This window comes from Pteropus medius, unplaced genomic scaffold (genome assembly GCF_902729225.1).
Source record: "Pteropus medius unplaced genomic scaffold, Ma_sr-lr_union100, whole genome shotgun sequence".
Taxonomy (NCBI): Eukaryota; Metazoa; Chordata; class Mammalia; order Chiroptera; family Pteropodidae; genus Pteropus; species Pteropus medius.
The window spans coordinates 5004794-5023048 of record NW_024344371.1 but is presented as its reverse complement, the minus strand read 5'-3'; the positions used below and the strand labels follow the sequence as shown (position 1 = coordinate 5023048).

The 18255-nt window shown below is 35.8% G+C and overlaps 1 non-coding gene across 1 annotated transcript; it reads left to right on the top strand.

The window, feature by feature from the left end:
- The first annotated feature begins 1909 nt into the window (after positions 1 to 1909).
- On the top strand, positions 1910 to 2012 carry LOC120608626 (U6 spliceosomal RNA). The gene has a single exon (XR_005654451.1). It is a non-coding gene; the product is annotated as a U6 spliceosomal RNA (small nuclear RNA).
- Positions 2013 to 18255: the final 16243 nt, after the last annotated feature.

Here is an 18255-nt window from a genome sequence, read left to right as displayed (position 1 = left end):
CAGTTCACTATGATGGCCCAGTTGAGATAAAGTTGTTTAAGAAGTGACTTATCACTGAATGATCATTACTGAAGCATGTTCTTTTCTGGAACACAGGATGTATAACCTAAAGACAGACTGCTTACAATATAGTAATGAATTAATTGTGTTAACAGTCAATATTAATAACCATGATATTTGAACAAAAGTCATGGTGATAAACTGATATTCATCACACTAAACCTATAAGCATTACACTTCCTGATTTCAAAATATATTACAAAGCTACAGTAATCAAAAGTTTGGCATTGGCATAAAAATATATGAATCGAGCAATAGTAGACATAAAAAGCTCAGAAATAAATCCACACATGTACAGTCAACTGATCTTCAGCAAGGAAGTGAAAGATCCTATATCCCATTTCTAATCCTTTGAACCTTCTACTGAACTAATGTGTTTTTATCTTTAAAATGTCTCAGAAGATAAAAGATGTCCCTGTGCTTATAAGATTTTGAAATTTTAAGGAATTAAAAGAAATTTGCTCTGTGAGCAGGTTTTTAAATTTGGCTTAAGGCCTCTGATTCAGGGAATAAGCAATCTCATTCCAATTCTCTCTTCTACTGGAGAGATGTCCCCTTTCAACCTGTGTCTCTTGGTCCACTACAAATCAATGAACTCAGGACCCAATATACTATGTCTTAAAAATCCATTTAGAAAACAATTGCTCCATTCAAAGTTCATTTCCTTCCTTTATCAGAAATTGCTGGAAATGTAATTTGCAGCAAGCATTTCATTTCTTGTCTTGAAATAGATTGAGGTAAATGTAAAGTCAATGATTAGATAAATGTAATGTCTTGGGTTGATGCCACAATGCAATATTCAATGGTGTGGTCAGTACTGATGGATGTTTTGTATAGTTTCTCAGCTGTATATTGGGACAAATTCCCATGGAGCTATTTAAAATACTATGTGGCTCCTCTCACTTAATATTACCAAAAGTACCTTGGCACAAATACAAAAAGCAAGAGAGATTAGTGCTGAGCATGCAAGTGTATTCCTCTTTTGCTCTGTACCAAGATCGTCCTTTACACAATCAACTGTTTCTGTGTACAATTTATTTACTGAGGTGTATTGCACGCAATAAATAACACAGCAAAGATTATTCCTCCTTCAAAAATCACTTTTATGAGGCTATAAATAGAAAGCCTGTACCAAGTAATCTCCAACAGTACAGTTAAAGATTAAACCCTGATGAAGTTAACACACATAATACGAGCATGCACACAAGCATTATAGCTATAGGAACACATTGTTTATGAACTCTCTATTTTAATGGCAAAGAGACATATTTCTCTTCTCTATTCCTTGCTATCAAGGTACATATCATTCGATATAAAAGAGGGAGAAAGGAAAGAGGTAACTTTCTTTGGTAAGGAATAAAAAACAGAATATCAATACTGCCTTTAGGAAATTTTTCTGGAAATGTAGATTGCAAACCCAGATTGCATAACACAGGAATGAATCAAATGATACAATGATAAATACCGTTTTTTAAGTTCCACTTCTTGTGATGCCTGTTCTTCCGTGGTTGTATTTCACTGTCACACAGAAACCCAGCATTATCAGGAAGGATACCCAGTCAGTATCATGTGTTTCAGTGACCAAAATGATAAATTTCCAGAATTTACCTTTTTAAAATTAAAATGTTTAATATGTTCTAACTCATCTAACAAATAATTATTAAAATCAGCACACCAACACTTTATTTACTAGAGTCTGCAAGTCCAGCACAGGATCATTTATGATTTAGAAAAATTTGTTGTCTCTCCTATTGAAATATATGTGATCACTATTTGCAACACTTAAAATAATTTTTATGACATTTTTTACTTATTAGTAGTCATATTAGTGAAAATCCTATAGTGGTACTTGCTTTTGTAGCATATATACAAAAACTGGAATAGTATCAAGAATATCAGTATAGCTCCTGCATAAGGACGACATGCAAATTTATGAAGCATTACCTACACACACATACACACAAAACTATATTAACATCTGTTCTATGTCATGAGAAAAAAAATCTTGATATATTTTGGAAGCATATGCTTATGACAATAACTTACAAAAATAGATATTTCTGAAATTTTTGTTTCTAATTTTGTAATTTAAAATTATTCTTTGTAAATAGCTTTTTAAAAAAGTATTTTAGATTTTTCTCATTATTGCTAGAATTCGATAATCAATCCTCTGTTTTGGTATTTCTCTCTCTAACCTTTTCTTCTATTTCTAGTGTTACCAAATTGAATAATGATATATCTTGGTTGAGTTTATTTCAATTCACTGGGCTGGTACTTGGTGAACGACATCAATATGGGGTTATTTTTTTCCATCCTAGGGACTCTCACGAATTATTTCTTTATTAATTTTTCCTCACTGCATTTTCTCTGATATTCTATAGTTCTATCAGAAAATATTTAAACATGTGGATCATTTCTCCACTATTTTCCTTCTCTCTGCCTTTTTTCCTCTTTTAGATTTCCTCTACTTTATCTTCCAAACCTTCTACTAATTTTTTCAAATAGATCCAAGTCTATAATTTTGGATGCAATAAATAACTTCTCTTTTCCTCTTGAGAATGAGTTAGAAATTTTTGTCTTATTTTTAGTTTTTCTCTCTTCCTTGCATTGTTTCTTCTGATTTTTAAAAATTTGTTTTATTCTTTGTTCTTGTTGGAGGCAGATTCACTAATCGTGACAGAAGTTTTAATTGCTAAAGAACTCGCACAGGACTCGCAATTATAATATTAGGAATCTACAGGTTATTGCAAGAAAAGAATACAAAGTGGCAACAACATTAAACTAAGGAAATGCATCTCAACTAAAGGCTGCCTCATGCTACAGATCAGAAGAGGCCAGGAGCTCTCTCTGACTGGCCTCCATATGCAGAACTGCAGTGGATGTGCTTTCTCTCTCAAATCAGAAACCACCAAGGTAGGTACAGAGCACCCCCGGAACCAAGGGATCGAATGTAGGCATATTTTTGGATCGTAACCAGCCCCAAAGGCACAGTCCTCTGGGCGTCTCACTTAAACCAAGTGTAAATAAACCATCATCTCATGGTTATCAAGAAACAATACTCACAAGCCAGTACAACCACCAGAAACTCATCTTGGCCATTCAGATGAAAGCAACACTATTAATCTGTACAAGTCATGCTCCGCCCGTGTGTCAATACGGTCTTGGTGCGCCTCTTCAGCAAAATAGCTCAATCTAATTCCAAGACTTTCCTTAAAACTATGAAACGGAGATACCAACTAAAACTCTGAATACACATGCATGGCTTACCTCTAAACCCCAGGTGAACACTGTCTTTGGAGAATACTGAACGGAAACTTGCGAAACTTGATTATCTGGGGCTGTTGAATTCTCTAAAGAAGGTTAAGATGCTTCCAGAAGCCAGAACCAGCCGTAAGTTCCCGTTGGGCAACTTCTCGCGGGACAGCAGAAGCGGAAGCCTCGCGATATTTCCTCCGCCCAGTCTTTTCTGCTCGCAGCCCTGGGACCCGCCCTCTGCCCTACACTTTCCACCAGGTTGTTGTTCTGGCATTTGCGAGAGGAGATGTTTCAGTTGTTGCTCCTGACACTCCCTTGAGCGAAAAGTTTCGATTCATACTTTGGACAGCCACAGATGTTACAAATTAACAGATAAAACATTCACTGGATGAAGCACTTTTCATGGAGACTGTCGCACTCTGACAATTATTGAAGCAAGACTAAAGATGTATAAACACTCCGTTATTAAGGCCATGGTTTAATATGGGGCCACTGCCACAATGCTGTCTGTCTATGATCCTCTCACGCAGACACTTTTGCCATTCCTATGTTCACAGAATTTTCAGGGTGAAGAAGTGAAGAGAGCACTGCATGGCTCTGATCTGGTGGTGTCTGTTCGCAATTCCTGGATTTTTCCTAAGTGAAATTCAAAATGTTGCTCTCCCAGTAGATAGGGGTAAAAGGGGTTAAATATATGGCAATAGAAGGAAATTTAACTTTGGTGAACACAATGCAACATGCATATGACATGTTATTGATTTGTACACTTGAAACCTATATAATTTTATTAACCAATGTCACCCTGATAAAAACAAATTCCTCTCTCAAGGCTTTGTCCTTAAAGTAGCTCATAATGTGAAAACAGTGTGGGGAACATACATTCCAAGGATAGGGGAGAAGGTAAGGAGCATCTGATTGCCTAGGTCCAGATAGAGGTCATGTCCTGTCAATCCAACTGTTAGATGTGTGGGCAGCAGCCCTCTCTAGCATATGAGTGGGTCCGCTATAGAAAGGTATTACCATCAGGTGTCCATTCAGTGATCAGACACTATAGGACCAGCGGACGTCTAAGGTCAAAAAGTCAGGTATTTAGTAGGAACTTGTATGGAAAGCTCTTTCCTCCATAAGAATTATACATGTGCCCCTTTTATGTTAATGTGGCTGCAGCTTTAGGAATTTGACCTGATTGTGCATACCATACATGCTGACTGGGGGAGGCAGTACTCTCGTGTGTGAGATGGAAGTGGGATATGCCACACCAGGACTCCCACCTTCTTCCCTCTTTCAATGGTGCATGTTCCATTCTAGGAATAGTGTGTTTAAACATGTCTAGCTTTGTAGCATGAACATGAGATCCCAATGGAGATTGAGTAATTCCTCCTCCCTCGTGAGTGAGAGGTAACTTACCCATCCTGGTGAGATTTCCCATTGCAAATTCCAGTAGATGACCCTTTTCCCAGGTGTAATGGAGCATGGTGTTCTCAGCAGCATAAAATGTTGATCCACACTGAGAGTTAAGAAATGGCTGACTCCCAGGACTTTCATACTTTATAGTATTTGGTGCAGGGGTCCGCAGTCTGCCATATGAGGCAGTAAGTCCTACTGGTTGATCATTCAAATGTATTAAAGCCTGGGACAATACTTCAGTCCACTTGGCCAAGGCGTTTTTACCTGTTAGTAATTTAATCTGCTGTTTTAATATTCCACTCTTTCTTTCTACCAACCCTACTTCCTGGATTATAGGGGAGATGGAACCTCCATTCAATGTCATGTTCTTTGCCCAGTCTTGCATATCATAACCTTTGAAATATGATTCCTGATCACTGTCTCTTTGATGAGGATAGCTCTACATGGCACTCAGCTTCTCTAATTCTCTAATGGTGGCAGCCTGGTTTGTGTGGCAACAAGGGAAAGCTTGGGTTAGGACAGATGCGGTGTCCACACAAACGAAGGTGTATTTAGAACCCTCACTTGGAGGGGCCAATATAATCAATTTGCCAGCCTCTCATTGATTGAGAACTCTGGTGGATGGCCCCAGACTCCTTTAGCAGTTGCCTTTGGGCATTGTTTAGAACACACAGGACTGCATTGACCAAGTCACTGTATACCATCCAGGAACTACAGTGGCCGCTTTTCCTATGCACCCAATCTACTGTATGTACTTAAGGGTCAGTTGCTAGGCTCATACCTGGGCTAGGGAATCAGCTTCCTGATTGCCTGGGAGTGTTAGTGCCTTCTGCACCGGAATGAGGAAGATAGTGAGCATGAGTTCAGACTCTTGCAGTTGAATCCAAATGTCTTCCACATATACTGACCCCACCATGGCTTATTCATGATCATCTACCCATCAGCTTCCTATTGTCCAAGCCATAAGGTTAAGTCCTTTAAAACAACCCAACTATCAATGCAAAGGGTTAACGACCAAGGCTCATGAATGATCACCAGCCAAACCACTCTGAGTTCAGCCCACCAGCTATTGCAGTTCATTTCTGTTTCTATCCAGGTGGTGTCACTGTTGGGCTGAATAGCGACTGCCATTTATTTGGGCTGGTTGCCCTGACTAGGCTCATTTGTATACCTGGTATTAGGGAGAATTTCCTCCCATACCACCTCTCTAGAGGCCACTGAGGCCATCACAGGAACATGAGTCAGATATTTGGAGGATCTAAATACTCTACAGGACCCAGTAAAACCCACATTTCTAAAGACAGTTGGTTGATGGACAGGGTACTCCTCTGCTACAAATAGATATGCTACTTAGTCAAAATGAGAGTTTGAGCCATGGCCAAGGTGGATGGATGGAACATATTATCAACCCACCCCTTGAAAGGAAGGGAAGTTCTTAACATGACACGTTGTTCCTTTGTGAGAGGCACTACCTGGAGGTACACACTTTAAGGAGCTGTTACTCCATGAGGGTGTATTGGATTCCTGCTCCCTTCTAGATTTGGCACCAAAATCCTAGGGGGGACTCGTTCCTTCTGTCATCTCTGTCACAATGCCCAGAGTTAGATACACCTGCCTCAAAAGGTAGCCCTGCTTAGGAAATGCCCAGAGCTTTAATCTGCTTCACTAGTATTTTTGCCTGCTCAAAATCAGCTTGTTGTTCTGATTCCCTATGTGCCCTTTCTTTACCAGGTGATATAAGGAATGGAAGCAATGTACCAGATGGGAAATAAAAGTCTTCTAAAACCCCCCAACCTCTAAAAAGTGTGTACCTCTTTCCCATTCTTAGGAGTTGGATATGGCTGCAACTTGTCAATATCAGCCTCTGGGACAACACATGTCTTATCTGACCATACAACACTCTAAAATTTTATGATGGTGTTTGGGCCTTGAATTTTCTGCAGGTTCAGTACCCATCTTCTGACTGTCAGATGTTCCATCAAAGTCTGCAGAGTGTCTTCCACAGAGGCAAGTCTTCCCATGTCAACATTATATCATCAATGTAATGGGCCCATTTTATTGATGTGGGAAAGAACAGGAACAGATCTTTTGCTACCAACCCATGACATATCGTGGGGCTGTGTAGGTAGTCTTGGGGGAGCACTAGAAAGGTCTATCGTTGCCCCTTCCCCATGAAGGAAAATTGATCCGGGGACTCAGCAGGCAAGGGTATACTGGAAAAAGCATTTGCTAAGTCCAGTACAACCTAGCATACTCCTGGGACTGTGGTCAAAATATGTAAGATGGTGGCAATGCTGGGCACCCCTGCATTAATGAGGGGCACTACCTTGTTCGATTATCAGTGGTCCACTGTTATCTGCCATGAGCCATCTGGATTTTTACTGGCTAGTCTGGGTTGTTGAAAGCAATATGAGCAGGGCATTCAATAACCACTTAGTGTAGTTTTGGGATAGTTTCTCCTATTTCCTCATGCCATCCCATCTCCTTGGGCAACTTATATTGTTCGTCAGTTATCATTCTTCTGGGGGCAATGAATTTACTGGTTCCCAGTTGGCATTTCCCTTCAGCACTGGTTTGATTATTCTAACATGGAGGCAGAATTCCACGATAGAGGTTTGCAGAGTTTAACTTTGTAGGATATCAATGCCCAATATGTCCTCTGGTATTGGAGAGTTGAAAACCTCATATTCTCAGGAGGGAATGCCTAATCTGCAGTGTCAAAGGGACTTTGCTTACCATAAGTGTTACCTTCTACTACTATCCATGGTGCTGAGGAGGCCAGACATTTCATTGCTGGAATTAAAGTTAAAATGCCAATGAGATACTACTGCACAACCAACTTAGCACAAATTAAGAATGCAATATGAAGTGTAGATAAGGATGTGGAATATTAGGAACACTCGTACTCTGCAGATGGTATAGGTATTTTGGAAAGCAGTATAGAAATTTCTAGTGATGTTGACTTTGCATATATCAAAAGTGCAATTATATACACATAATATGTACACAAAATGTTCTCAGCAGCATTATTTATAATGTTGGAAAAATCCAATTTATTTAAATTAAAATTAGTAAATGAATTGTTGTGCATTCATAAATTAATGTAAAACTCTGATGTTGACATGTTATTTTATTCATTTATATATTCGACTGGTTACAAAAAATGAACTTAGGAAAGAAATTCACACGATGAAATAAAACAAGTAAGAAAGAAAGAAAAGCAAAATGAGAAAAATAAGGGCAATAGATATATACAGAAATCATTAGTAAAGTAGCTTATATTCACACATGCCATATTAATAGCAAAGTTATGAAATTTGCATGAACTTAGTTTTGTTTTCATAACAAGATTTGTGTTCTTATAGCCATGTCTAACCATTTTTTTTCAATGTAATTACTTGAAAAAGTGTAATTAATATTTGAGAGAGTTTTTCCCAAATTTTCTTGAAACCAAAAGATTCACTACATACATGTCAAACTCAGCTTCCTAGCTCTGTTATTGCTACACTGGATAATACAAGATGACATCAACATATTGTATATTTCTCCCACATTCCCATTAGTACTAATATTATCATATACTCTAAAGTAGTAATGTGGGAGGTGTAGACATAAATTTTCATTAGCAGCTAATGAAATCTATTCTTACATGGAGTTCTACTCTGTAGGTATTAATGCAAAAAATTGTCTCTGCATTTGGGAGAGCATATATAAGGCTTCAGCATAGCCATAGCCTTTGTCTTTTGTTAAAAGTGTAATTTAATTGTGTAGCTGGAATAGGATGTCGGTTGCCTACGAGCATTTTAAAAGAAGGCAATTTGTTATTCTCTCCATAATGTTTCTATGAATTTTAGATTAAAATGGCACTAGAATGCTCTTATGCCTAATGCTTCCTTTTGTCAAAGAAAAGGTGATTTTCCTTCTTTCTACTCCTGATAACCTTTTCATTGGGCTTTATTCTCTCTAGCCTTCCCTCTGAGATTTTCCCAGTTAATTAGCCCCTCTCTTTTCAAAAGGTGCAATCTGGTCTGGCTTCTCTATCTAGGAAACAAGCTGAATTCTCCTGTTTACATTAAAAACAACAACAACAAAAAAAAACAAGCAAAACATCCCTTCATCTGCTTAATCCACTATCTTGTTTCTTTATTCCTTTCTCTTCCAACTGCCTAATGTTCATTGACTTCTCAACAAATTAAATTCTTAGTTCTTCCACTCTTTGCTTTATTCTAAACCTGTTTTATGCAAAAGTAACCAACATTTCTTAATTGCACAGAACAATGATCTCATTTTTCTCCTTATTGTAATATACCTCATTCTAACATTGGTCCTAATGAATACTTCACATTTCTCAAACTCTTTCCTAGACTTCGGTCATAACACTCATTTTGGGTTATTTCTAACCATTTTGACTATTTTTTTCTCCCTCTCCCTCTCTAGCACATGCCCCCCAATGATGGTATTCTCTTGGGGGTTTGCTTATGGCCCTCAGGTTTTCTTTCTCCTCTACTTCCCCCAAAGTGATTTCCTCCCACTCCTCTAATTCAGCACATAATCTCTAAACTACTAATCACCAAATCTAAATTATCTCCACTCATTTTTTTGAACTAAGGACTGGCATTCATCCTTGTATCCTAGAATGATATCTCTACAAGTATTGCATAGACACATTAAACATGCCTAAATCAATTGTTTCATCTTCCTCTAAAAATCCATTTTTCTATCACATGTGCATTATCAAAAAATCTGTGTTCCAAACAAAAATCTTAATTTTTTCTCATAAATTATTTCTTGTTGTTTTTCTAATTCCTCCTCCTCCCTACTCTGTCTCTCCATTACTAGGACTTGAAATTTCTACTTTTTAAATATTTCAGAGCAAATAACTTGTGTATTATATCAAAAACTCTACCCTATTGCCTACTAGAGTGAATAGCCCATACCAGATTCACTCTCAGTAAATTATTTTGAGAGAATGAATATTATATTTTCCCCTAAATCTATTACCACTGTTTAAATTTAGGCCTTCAGAGACTCTTCCCTATATATCACCATAATCCTTTTTACTGTTCCCTTTGCAACTGATCTGTCCCCACTGTAGTCAATGCTCTGTACTATGTCAAGATTACTTTCGTAAATATATATATGTGTATATATATATGTATAAAACATTACATTAATGTTTATGCATAATCTCCATTATATGAAGAGTTTTCCCAAATCCTGAGGACTTATGTAAAAAGACTTAACATACAACTTAATGTGCCATAAAGGCTCTCCATCTTCAGATCTCAACCCACCTCGCCACCTTCATCTCCTTTACGTTTGGCCACTGCCTATCACACTTTTTCCATACTCCCCTAGCTCTATGCCCAGACAAATGAAATTGTTCAGTGCCTCTGACATGTTGTCTTTGTAGCTATAGTTATAGAACTATAGTTCTATAGAACTCATGCAACGTTCTTTTCCTAACCTTACAAACAGCTATTTATCCCTGACATCTAGCTACATTGACAACAAACAGAATATCCTTCCAGATTCCTCCAAGCAGAGATTTTCATATCTTTCCTCTAAATTCCTAAAGCCCTTTTCTCCTTTCAATATTGTATCATTTATCACTTTATGGCAGAATTTTCTAATTACATATATGTCTCTCTTACAAAAATACTAGCTCCTAAAAAATAAATCTTCTCAAATTTTCTTTTGTAGTCTCTATTACATTGTCTGGCGTTATAGGCGCTTACTACATGTCTGTGAAATAAATTTTACTTCAAAAATTTTCTTCACTATTTTTAACCCATTATCAAAACTTTTATATCATATTTTAAAGTGCATGGTGTAAACCATGTTGATATTGCCCTATACATATAAAGCGAGAAAATATCTGTTAACATAGTCCTTGATTTCTAAAATTTTCAAAAAAATAGATTTTATGAAAGAAGCCCTGGGAAATGTAATATTTCTATATTTACCAATTTTGAGTATAAATCATATTATGTTGAAGTTTTTACTAATAATTATATTCATATAAATTATTGATTTTTCCAAGCAAGTGATATTGAACTTAAAGTACTTTTGTCCCCCAAAGTCCTAAAAATGTCTACAATGTAGAGTGCATCTGTGTAGAATTCTGTAAATGGCAAATGTATATTATCATTGTGTCATGAGTTCTTATTGGGAATAAAATAATATCTATCATAGTATGTTAGGACTTGAAGGCTCTATGTACGTACATGTATGTGAAGAAACTGAGTCAAAGAGGGATTTCCTCAAGTCAATGCCAGTATGTGGAGTCAATGATTTTTTTAAGTCATGTAACGCTATCTTACTATGATGCTAAAGAAATTCCCTGTTGCAGGCCCACCCCTACTAATTCTGAGATCTGGGGCTAAAGTACAAATCAAGATGTATAGTCTCAATATTTAATGTATAAATCCAGCTACACCCATTACCCAGCTGGCATTCCTACCAAGTACTCCCTGCCTTTAATCATGGACCCCGCACTGGAGGATCTGTCTGTCCTCAAGGCTAGGGATTTCATTGAGCAGGGCAGAGTAGGGCATTGTGTAAAGTGATGCTGGGACCAGAATTCCTGGACAGTGGCTTGTGCTCAGCCCTACTCAAGATGTTGACTGACTTGGTCAAGCTTTCCAATGAGCCGAGGTAAATTAAGTCTCTTTCGCCAGCTTCATTTCTCTAACTCTGAATCTCCAAAGCAGTCGTAAGTGCTTCTTTAAACTACTGCGAATGAGAAGTAGTGCAGACCTGGGAAACACATTGGATGTCTTAGGGCAGCCAACTTTTAACAAAAGCAATCACTCTTTCATAGTTTACCAGGGTAGAAGCTCAGATTTTCTCTTTTCTCTTCACTTACAAGTGAACACTTACACACTTACTATCCGTCATCCTTTTGCTTGTGGATGCTAGTTTGGTTTGAGCGACTCTTTGGCATAATTGCAGTTTGTTAGCAAACATTGAAAATTTTCCATATGGGCATAGGAGGAAAAAAAAAGTCTTTGTTTTTCAGTGTTTCTGGTTTGCAGAAGATCTCTAAAGTATGTTGCTGCTGATGCCTGTAACTAAGAATGGTACTGCCCTAATTTCTAAAAATAGCAATCCTGAAATATATTATAAGAGTCATAACAAAGTTTTAAAGATCCCAGACTCTTGGCATGCATGTATGGCTCACATGATTTCAGACTGGATATAATCAGCTGAGAACCCAAATAAGGTGGATGAAGGTTTCCTAACTTTTTTGAGCACAGGACTACCTGCCAGAAAGATTCCTATATTTACATTGTCACGTTCTTTCTCAGCCAGTGAAGAATTCACAGAATAATAACCTTAACAATTATAAAAATACGTATAAGTTAAAGTAATAGCTCTATCACATTTTATGATTATTTGTGGTTTTGCAAACGTGTAAGGATAAAGGTCTTTAGTAGCACAGTACAGCAGTGTGCACATGAATATTCTGGCTGAGATTAGGTTTCCAATGCTAATGCCTATAATTACCATAACATTCATTACATTTATACTAATTATTTTAAAGGAAAAAATAAAGACAGATTTTTCTTTCAAATCCTAGAAGCCAGATTTAGAATGAACATTCCTAGACTTAGTCCCAGTTATGATAAATATCATTAGATTGTTTGTCCTTGAAATTCAGATTCAATTTCATCTACTGTTTAAATCTGATTTTACAAATCAAACTCAAGTAAGGAAACAAATCGAAATACATCTTTCACCAGCATCTTCTGACAGTGTATGATAAACAGCATCATTTACAGGACACTGCATCATACCATTTCCATTTAGAAGGAAGAAAAATGCTGATTAAGCTTCCATTTAGCCCAGGCCTTCCAATACATGGTGTGTTAAGCAATTCAATCTTTTTAGTTTTAAAACGCCACACATCTCTAATCATAACATGCCAGAAGCAATAAAGCTACCAGAATGAGTAGGGCTGTTTACTTCTGACATATTATAACATCTCTGAGCCAGCAGTATCCCAAAAACATGTGTTATTATCTCTGGATTGACAGCTCCACACCCAAGGGTCTCTTACTCTCCCCAAGGCTTGTAAAACCCACAAAGGGCTCTTTTAAAATACGTGTAAAATTGTATTTCCCATTCAACGGACTCACATACTTGTTTCAAAGGAAAAAAAAAACAACAACAACAACATCTGACTGCTTTTGTAATCAAACAATCTCTGTGTTTGGAGCAGAGTTAAACAAAACAAGAGAACTGCTAAACATTGTTGAGTTTTTGTTATTAGATTTGGTGAAAGTTATGCATGCATTAAAATTGTTCATTTTTATTTTTGAACATTCTAGAGATGGTGATACTCCTAGAAGAATACCAAGGGAATATAAATATAAATATAAAAATACAATGAGAAAAAACCTCATTATTTTATGATTATGGATGATTAAAAGATCAGTTGATGCTGATCTTTTTAATAATTATGAAGAAAAAATCCTCTATGTAAAGCATTGATAGTAAAAAAATTTTAGATAGACTATTAGATCCAAATATCCTGTTATTTGGATAGCCGTTTTAAGCCCTCTCCAATATTTCAAAGTAATTTTTACCTTATTGATTTGTCTACTTATAAATCATTCTTATGTTCCTTAAAGCAATTTCTAACCTGTAGTCCTGGCATCTAATTTACTAAATTTAGTTAAAATAAGTAATATGTATACTTAAAATAGCTTGCAATTTAAATTAGCTTTCTCTTCTATATTAGTCCAAAGTACTTAGATTTTTCTTTTTTCATTTTAGAACCTCTTGGTTGGAAGCTAATATTCTTTCTTTATTATGCCCCATTTACTTTAACTATCCTTGCAAAAAAACCAAAAAATGAAAAACAAAAAAGTAAGGAGAAAAAGAATACTTGTGTTTTAAATTATCCTTTATTAAAATCCAGAAAGAGGACAATGTGGACCATCAGCTCTCATACAACAAAGGCTATAAAATAAGGAATTGAAAAAAATTAAACTATATCTGAATATGAATAACTGTTTTATAACAGTAAAATTTTTAATTACCTGAGAAATTTTATTTTTGTTATAGTACATTAGACTTTTCATGCTGAGTTGTGGTAAATTGTGTGTGAGTACAGACACACAGAGCACGCTAATCTGGATTGCCTTTAAAGTCATTACTAAGATAATATTCGAGTCCTGACTCTGTCCTGATCTGAAATAAATCGTCACTCAAGTCTAAGCTTAGACCAACTTTTAGAATTCTGTTTTTTAAACTACATTTATTGTACTCTTGAATGTGCACTTATTGTATACTGCTTTAGGACTCCGTGTGTGTGTGTGTGTGTGTGTGTGTGTGTGTGTGTGTGTGTGTGTAATCTTCTGTTTATTTAATGTTTTTCACCTATGTATTTATCAAAGTTTAAGTGTCTCTTCCTCTTTAAAGCCTACTCATATTACTACCTAAGTCAAATCTGTTAATATTATGTGTTCACTCTTAAAAAAAAAACACGTTGTTTTAAAACTATACTTTATAAGTATTTGCGTATTGACATGTATTGTTGCCTGCTCTTGACTCTATTCTCCATGACGTAGTGATCCTTTCTGCCAATCCATATCTTACCAAATCTTAGCACAATGTCATAAAATGAGTGGCTCCACGATGAACGAATATAAGGACGAATGAACATAAAAATGAATAATATTGTAAGATCCTTGATAATCATAAAATCATAGCTTTTTAAAATGTGGATGCATGAGGAGATAGAGTTTAATCAAATAACTACATAAATAAATATAAAACAATACAGTGATAACTACATGATAATAAATGAGACATACACACGATATTATGGTAGATGGAACAATGAGAATGCACATTAGGCTAATTTCCCTAAGTCAGGAAGAGATCGTGCCAGGCTTTTCTGTGGAATTTAAGATAGATCTGAGATCAGGAACAGAGTTTGGGTAAGGTTGATTCGATGTTACTACATTTTTCAGATAACAAAACTAGGGCCCAGGAATGTTTATAAATTTTCCATATATGCAGCTAATTTGTGGAAGGGCTGAGGCTAAATCTCAGGGAAAAGTAATATTTATTGACATACTATCAAGTGTTAGCAACTGCTTTGTAAGATTACTTTTGTTTATCTCATTTAAACTCTGTCTGTCTGTCTCTCTCTCTAGGAGGAGTTTCAGTTATCTTTATTTTGCTTCTTGGCTCTCCCACAGGAAAAAGAGAGCTAATAATCTGAACAATCATCAACGAATGATCTATTATTTTACAATCATCAACAAATGATCTATTATTTTTGTCATTCTCTAGGCATATAGCCATTTCAGTAAATTAAACTGTGGCCAGGTCTGTAGTTTCCTTCCACGCATCCCTATTCCATTCAGTCTGGTGGCTTACTAGGTGCCCACCTGTCCTCAGCATACTGTACCTCTGCATGATTGCTACTGCTTCTAATCTTGTGACATGACCAGAAGGAGATCAGTATTATCCAGAGTCATATTCTATTTCAGTGTAGATAAAAAAGAAACCCAGTTTTGGCCTAAAGACTTATTCATGTGGTTAACCCAGATAAATCCATGGTTCTACATTAGAAGGTGCCTGATTTTTACTCTCCTAAACTGCTTTATAATTTCCCATATCACTACTACTACTATGTATGTTCTTCTTAGGGACTTCTTGAGAAGTCATGGATATGATAATTATGGAAAGATTTAGTCATTTCTAATTACCTGGCTATAATATCATATAATCCTGGGGTTGGAACATTATGGCCCATGAACTAAATTCTACTAGCTCCCTGTTGCATAACAGTTTATTGGAACATAGTTATCTATGCCCATTCATTTATGTATCGTTTCTGGTTGCTCTCACACTGCAATAGCAGAGTTGCCAAAAAATAGTTGCCAAAAAAGATTTAAATGTCTGAAAAGCTGAAAATATTTAATATCTAACCCTTTACAGAAAGTAGTTTAAGTTCTTTCTCTAAGTTAATCTTTATTTCTAATAATAAATATTGTTTATTTAATATTTCTTGTTATTTTTAAGTACTTTCATTGAGTCATCTGATAGAAACACTGAATATTATAGTAATGTAACTCTGTCACTAAGAAATCATACAGTTGAGTAAAATACACATTCTAACAATAACATATATATATTCTCTATATATATATGTATATATACACATATGTGTATATATACATATATATATAGAGAGAGAGAGAGAAGGAGAGAGAGAAGGAGAGAGAGAGAGACGGGGGTGGTACTTAAAGATACTTGAATTTCTCTCTTCAGTAAGTGAAAAAATAAAAAGACCTGAGGTATATAAAAGAAATCTTAGATCCATTATGTTCCTCCATTTTTATACATCAGCCCTTTTGTGATTTACATCTTCCTGTTGAATCTCTCCTTAGTATTTATTTCAACTAGATTTCCCCTATAGTCTTGAAGTTGACTCTGGACCTCACACTACCCTAGGGAGGCTTTGCCTGAAGGGCCTTAATAAATAGCATTTTCTGAAGCTAATGGTAAAGAAAGTGTTCTGCAGCATGTGTGTAGGAAGATCAAGGATGAGCCCTGGCTGGCTGGCTCTGCTGACAGATTAAATGCTAACAGACTAATATAACAACAACATGTCAAAACAAAACAAAACAAAACAATACATTAGAGATACATTTTTTAAATACTTTATGAATCAAAGATTTTTCATGCTGACACTTTCAAATTACATTAATGGAACTATCATGTAGTATGATATGTTTATGAAATATTCCAGTATATTTCTATAGATATACTGCTTCAACTCCCCATGAAAGCAATCTAAACAAAAATTTAAGTCTAGCTCCTATTTTTACTTGGTATGAATATAAGAATAAAAATACTGTAAATGGATGCCTCTGTTAAACATATGACAGTACTGAAGGACTCTCCTACCATTATGATTATTTGCCAATAGAAAATTTTCAAGCAAGTTATTAAACTCCAAGGGGAGTTTATTTCCCTTCTCAACATTGATCAAATGATATCTAAAATTTAAATTACTTACAGTTTATCTAAATAAATTGCATTTCTATCCTGCAATATGCCCAGTATCCTCAGAATATTCATACAAGGAATATAAGACTGCACACAATTGTATTTATTTTGTAGGTGAAGAAACCATCACCAGTCAAATAAGGGCAAGAATGTATCTCAGCTGATTACTCAGCTGATTACTAAGGATAGAAGTCTACAATTAACATGCAACATAGAATATCAGCATTTCAAGTACTCTTCTGGGAGAAAGTTAAATTTTACATTGATGATATTTTTAATTTAGTTTTTTTTCTAAATAGTAGTTGCATGCAGTTTAAAGGATTAAATAACAGTATATGGTTTTTTTGGCAAAAATTAACGGTCTCCTAACTCCCACTTCAGTTTACCACTCCCTACTCCCCAGAGGCAACCACATTCATGTCTTAAATTTTTTCTTTTGATATATATAACCATGTTTTAAAATAAATACAAGTTTAAAATTTTGACTTCTAGGCATTCTCTGTTGACATTCCTTTGTGGAAGATGGAGATATGCCTGTTCTTCACATACTGCCACCTCCCCCTCACAACCCCACCCCTCACCCACACCCACTTCCTAAACCTTCATCCTCTCAATATAGTGATTATCATTTAGATTACATCAATGTTCTCTGTATACAGTTCATGAATACGTAAATGGTATTAACAAGCAGAGTACTGGCTCATAAGAGACAAAAGAGATTTAAATATTAAACTTTAAACAATCTTTTTATTTTGGTTTCACATTTCTCCTACTTCCAAAGGCACTTGGTGTCCCTTTGAGTGTTCCATAGTATAACAGCAATTTCTTTTTTTTTTTATCAAATTTGCTCATTGTCAGGTAGAAACAATCTTTCTTAGGTTTCTATGATCACTTACTAAACAGAACTATACATAGAGATAAAGATATATAAAGAGACTGATTTATTATGAGGACTTGGCTCATGTAATAATGAAGGCTGAGAGGGCCCATAATCTATCACCTGCAAGCTGGAAATCCATGAAAGCCAGTGGTGTAGCTCTAGTCTGAGTTCAAAGGCCTGAGAACCAGAAGTGCATGGTTTAAGTCTCAGTCCAAGAACAGAAGATCAATGTTCCAGCTCAAACAGGCACTCAGACAGAATTTTCCCTTCTTCCACCTTTTTGTTCTATTCAGGTCCTTAATGAATTGGATAATTCCCACCCACATTGGGGAGGGCAGTTTGCTTTACTCATTTCATCAATTCAAATGATAATTTCTTCTAGAAATACTCTCATAGAGAAACCTAGAAATGATATTTGATCAAATACCTTGGCATCCAGTGGCCCAGTCAAATTGACACATAAAATTAACCATCATACCATGCATATATCTGGTTCCTACTTTTCTTCACATTATTATAGTCTATCATCTTTGCTCTTTTTGAATTAAGTTTTTTTTAAATAAATTCCTTTGTTGCTAGTTTATTGGTATTTCAAGGAAGAATGGAAGATCTTGTGTGTG